The sequence below is a fragment of the Fringilla coelebs genome (assembly GCF_963513975.1).
Source record: "Fringilla coelebs genome assembly, chromosome: 7".
Classification (NCBI taxonomy): domain Eukaryota; kingdom Metazoa; phylum Chordata; class Aves; order Passeriformes; family Fringillidae; genus Fringilla; species Fringilla coelebs.
In genome coordinates this window covers 21,118,421-21,124,420 of record NC_140035.1, presented here as the reverse complement: position 1 = coordinate 21,124,420, position 6,000 = coordinate 21,118,421, and positions in this window count along the sequence as shown.

The window sequence follows — 6,000 nt, the reverse complement described above, 5'->3', positions numbered from 1 at the left end:
AGAGCCTGAATGCTGCCAGTCAGCCCATAAGTGCAATTTGTGCAAAGGCTCGGTGCCTTATCTCCACTTCTTTATAAAGAGGTGAATATAAAACAATTTCTTCCAAACCCAGACAGAGAGCACGAAAATTGCTTCCCTTTCTGCAATCAGGGCAATTTAACTGGAGTGCAATTAGCACTATTAAATGTCGATTCTGCATAAACAAATCTGACTAAGAAGCGAAAGTGGGGTGAGAACCTCATATAAACTGAAACTGATTTTTAAAAATTATGTATCCGGGTCCTTTACAATTGATCCGTGACGTTTTCATCTCAGAATATATTTACATCATAAATACATTACAGTTAAATCAACGTAAATCTAAAAAAAAAAAAACCCTCAATATGAATACTAATAAAGAATAGCCTAATTAAATGCAACAGTTCACTTTCTTTGAACAATATTGTTTCCCATCTTCTCTCTACGAGTGTCTTTTGATCTGTGCAACTACTAAAGTTGCTGTCTTTAGGAGGTAGAGCTGGGAAACAATTCTTTCATTACAGATGGTTGGGAAGCTCCTGGGTTTATATTCAAGAGCATCAGATGAAATGGCTCGTCTGTTCAAAAAGAGCTCTGAGAAAGAGCTGCCAAATATTTTCCAAATAAATCGATTTAGCAGCAGTTAAATGTAAGGTTGCTGTACAATTTCCCCTGCATTCTAGGAGGGGCACGGACTTTTACCCATGGCAGTTATGGGTAGGAAGGGGGCAAACCCTTCCAAGTTTAAGAGAAGCAGCCTAATTTTCTGTCAAACAGAAGGGACATGGGCAGGAAACAGGCAAACTGCTCATTGCTGAGATAAATAATTGGGTCCTGCCAGATTTTTTTTTTTTAGCAACAGCTCTTCCGTGCGAAACCCCCTCCCCCCTCAATTACACTCTTCATTTACGTGATCTAGAAGCCAGCATTGATTATCAGAGCAACTCAGAGGGGTACCTGGTGATAAATTAATAACTTCAGTTAGGAAAAGGCTTCCCTGCTATTCTGTCCAAGACTAGATACTACAAGGGGGAAGTATAAATAGAGATAGTGTTAAAATACAGACCTTGGTGCCTGTTGAGTCCACTGAATTCTTTCCACTACAGAGTTTTTAATTTGTGGGTAAAGATGAAGTGCAGCTTTTGATTAGAAGGAAATCTTTTATAGTTAATAAAAAGGGAATGAGCACTGGGATCAAATAGATAATGGAAATTAAATGAAAATTATGGCACTCTCCCACAATTTCTGCTTGATCTTTCATATGATGTTTGTTACATGGGGCACTCCCCTCTCCTCCTGCCCCCTGCACGCTGAGCCCCGAGGTGGAGCATCAGGCTGGGCTTTCATTTTTTCTCGATCTTTAAGGTGACGCTGTTTAGGAGTAGCAGGGAGACCCATATTACCCTGTGTTTAAAAAATCTGCACAGTAGTTTCAGAAATCCTGTCGTTTACTGAACGCACTCAAAAGCGTGTCTTTGGAATTAATTCTCTTCCGCTAAATTTATTTGGACTGTGAATTTTAAAGCTCCCTTGTTCTGTTTATCTCAGCCGGAGACACGTTAACAATTCCAGGGAAGACTAGTGTCAAAGGAAGGAAGGTGACTGCAGACTGGATGATGATTTTAATTACTACAATTATTGGGAGATTATTCAACAGCATCATAGATTTGTTTTCTGCCTTGGTATGAAAGTCTGAGGAACATTGTGCGAGGAGCATTGTACGAGGGTTTTACCTCTTGGTTCACATGCTTTTCAGTGCTCTTACGATGTACAGGTTAGGCATGACAAGCTCAGACTGCAGCAGGTTGGAAATTCAGCCACTGCTAGCGTTCAGAAAGCTTTCTTAAAACGCAGGTGTTTCTAAATAGAAAGTTTAATTAGTAAACGCTTGGACCCAACGTTTATAGAGCGTAAACCCGCCTTTCCACACAAGTCCATTAAAGCAGCTCTGCTGACTCGGTAATGAGGTGTGTGCGGTGAGCAGGGCAGCGGCGGCCGGGACGGCGAGCTCGGCGGTCCCGGGCAGCGCCCGGCCCGCCCCGGCCCGCCCGGCTCCTCCGCCCCGCGGCTCCCCCGGCGGCGCCGGTCGGGGCGCGGGGAAGCGGCAGCACCGGGCGGGCAGGGGAACGGGCGGGTGCCTCACCGGAGCAGCCTCCCCGCGGAGGAGTCCTGTCCCCACATTGCTCCCAGCATCCCGCTTCCGGTGCCCTCTTAGCTTTTTATACCGCGTTTTTAGCCAGGCGTGACTCAGAATGTTGACTGTGATTAAGCAAGCTGTCTATATAGAGATAGAGATGTGTGGCAGCGTAATTGGCGGGATGATTGACATTACAAAGTTCTCTTCGGTCCACAATGACCAATAAATCCTCCTGCAGCTTTTGCCATTTAATGAATTGCTATTTTGGTAGAGGAAAATATGCCAGACCTCCATTCCTATGTTCTCTTCTTCCCCCTCACGCTGTCCTGGGATTAGGGCAAGGAAAGAAGGGGAGCCATTCATTATGCTCTTTCTGTGTTCTGTAATTACTGGAACTCAGGCTTAAGGTGAATTTCAGCTCAGATCATGAACCATTTCACGTTCAGATGCAAGCTTGCAATACTTTCCTAGCGGCAATTAGGAGCCTATTACAAGCCATTAGATTGATCAATGTACCTTAAACAATGTGAATGATTTATATGGCAAAGAAAAAAACCTTCTTACATCCATTGTACTGTTCCAGCGACCAGCCTGGCCCTCTGTCTCCAGTCATCACAGCTTTAAACAACATAAGCAATTTATTTAGTAAAACTTAAATGCAAAGAAACAGGCTCATTTCTTCGTCATGTAGGGCATCTGAGCTTTATCTCTTATTGTCAAGAGATGTAGGCTGGAAGAATTTGAGTTTGTGGGGGGGAAAGGGAGGGGTGGATTAGCTGGTTTCCAAATGGATTAATTCACCTTGTACCTGAAAGAAGGAAACAAAGAGATCCCTGACTGCTTCCTAAAGAGGACACTAATCTGCTGTGCAGATGCAACACAAGGAGGAAAGCAGCGGCTTACACAAGTGTTCAGTGAAGTGTTTGGTTAGATTATTGTAGCCTTTTAATGACAGTCTGGATGTAGAACCATGATCCCTGGAAGCTCCAGGACAGCTAAGGAGTGGAAAGCAGGCTGGGATGTGCCAGCTGATGGAGGGACAAGGGTACGCGCAGTCTTCACCACCATGGGTGCTTATTCTAACTATTCTACAACTAAGAAACTACAAAATATCAGCTGCTATGAAAGCTGGAGCTGCTACCCTGTACGACCTGGGTCTGTCTTTATTTGCCTCCTTTCACAAGACCCAGGGAACCTCTCACACCTGGAAAATTCCTCCTAGCTCCTGCCAACCCCAAAATGAAGGATTGGGAGAGACTGGTGACTTTGCACTTGCTACCAATTTATTAGGTAAACAGAGATTCAGTTCAGAAGGAACAGGACCATGCTTTACTATTCATTGAACTGATGCCCTCTGTTTGTTGCATTTTTCTTACCTTTTTGCTAACCTTATTTACCTTGTTTCTTAGCACTCCAAAATTAGTCTTCTCTATACATACCAAGTGACAGAATGAATCTTTGGCTTGGTGTTAAATAGTTCTGACATGCTTCTAATTAAAACTGCTGAGAAACAAAACACCACACATGTGAACTAACTAAGCCATTCTTTAAAATGTGACTTTAATGGGACCAGTGTAACTGGTGACAGTGTTTGTTAGAAAAAAAGCCAGAACATCTATAAGTCTTGGTTCAGCTGGAAATTTGTTTTGGAATATCATATGAGAGAGAATGTTATTAACTTAAGATTCCAATTATTATTTGTGTTTCAGCAACAATCTGCTCCCTGGAAATTGCTGCAATGCTTGTCAAAAGTCACTCTTTTATCCCATAATTTTCTGCGAGGAGTTAAGCACAGAGCTCTTCAGTATTGATACAAAGAAAAGAAAGAAGGAATGAGTGTCAAGTTCTATCAAGAGATACCACCCATTTTGCTACAAAACGTGGATACAGCCATTCCTGATTTTCCACGTTGTCCATATGGGATCGATACTACTCATTTATTTAGTTATCAGCTGCTTTCTTTCTTGCTAGCAAGGGATTACTAAAACACAATATTCACTATATAAAAGCAAATGAGAGTTGCAATAGGAATAAGGGCAGTCCTCCCCCTTCCCCAAAGGAGATCCCACATTGAGAAGAGTGTTTATGTTGCGAGAAGAGCATTTCTGTTGAGTCTGTCATACACTAAACCCACTTCTTCCCTTTCCTGTGGACACTATGCCATCGAGAGCCTTACCCATAGAATCAGCAGTATGTCCTGCTTACCTTAAACTTTCTCTTTATCAGGGAGGAGACATCAAAGAGAAGTAAAAGATCTGGAGACCTCTTTCAAAGATTTTGTAGAGGTTGTCCATTTAGTCACATTGTGCTTTAAAGTCTTTTTCCTTTTCCAAAGTTTTGTATTTGTCACTTTGCACAGGAGAGTTGCTGGGCCAATCTCCTCAGGACATGTTCTGGCCTTCCTCTACTTTAAGTATTGCTACAAAAGCAGTCTACTTGAAGGGATTTCTGCAATCCTTTACTACACATATACAAAAGTGGCCTATGCTTCCTAATATGCTGTTTCAGGCCCTTACATTCCAATCTGGCTTGCATTGCCCTTTAATTATCTGTCTTATTGTGATCAAGTGAATTTTTACTAATCTCCACATTTATTGTTAAGGTAAATAGATGCTGCTTTTAATCAGTATGGAGGGCCAGACCAATGCAGTTTGAAGTAACTTAAGTCAACTATAAAGGGTTCAATGTGTGTATAATTACAGAGGACGTCAGCTATTCACTCTAGTCTAATTCAGTGTCTGTTTAGAGACAGAGCTCTTCCTTTCCTCTGCTCCCTCTCTCACCTGATTTGCTCCCCACTGCTCTGCAAAGCCAGCAAGAAGAGCACAGTGGAGGCCAAGCCAGCAGCAGCCCTCCTGAACCTCAGGCTGGATTAATTTAGTGGATTGGAACTCCTAGGTGAGTATAAGCATACGGGTACAATATAACACCTTCTTCCAACAAAAAAGATTGATTGCATCTTAGCCTCGGTATTAAATGTGCTATTATCAGAAGAAGCTGGAATAATGCATGCAGTCACTTTAAAAGAAAGCAGGTTTCCTTTGCGAGCATTCTTATTATTTCAATAGTATTTGAGAACTAGTTTAATAGTGGCCACGTTGTTGCTTACTAAAATACATTTGAATTGAACGCGTATGTATCAAGATATTTTTTCTTAATTTTAGTTTGAATTATTCCTGAAGTTCTCATTAAATTTACCATTTGTAAAGGACAGATTAAATGAAAATGGCTTTTAGAAAATAGAGCTGGAAATTATTTTGACCCTTGTGACCTGGTAGAGGTGATAATTTGCTGCAGCACTAGATGTTGGACATATCTGACATTTTAGGTATTCCCTCATAGTTTCAGACCTTTGTACAGATGAACTCCACCTGGGACAACTCAGCAGTCAACTTTTTGTTACCTTCATGTAAATGAGAAGACTACAGCTGTCTTAAGCAATCCAGGTGGACACCACCGATGGAAGATTAAACTTGGGCGAGGGCAATGCTAAGAAAAGAATGTCTATTATCCACAATAATGCTCCTAACATTTTTTAAACAGCTATTACCTGTGTCTGTCCATAATTGTCCTTCTTACATTAATGTGGCAGTCTTGCTTTCTGAACAGTTACAGAAATCTCTCTCCACTGACTTTTCCATATGTAAACAACCTATACAGCATTTTGTAATGTAAAACAAATGTGGTAAGTAGGTCCCACATTAAAAAATCATTTTGAGTGGAATGTCTGAAATGCTCAAGGGATTTTGGGGGGGTGGGGGGGGTTAGAAAATACCACCACTTGCACTCAGTTTCCAAATGCATTCCCATATATGCAGATGAGTGTCTGTAGGACCTATGATGCA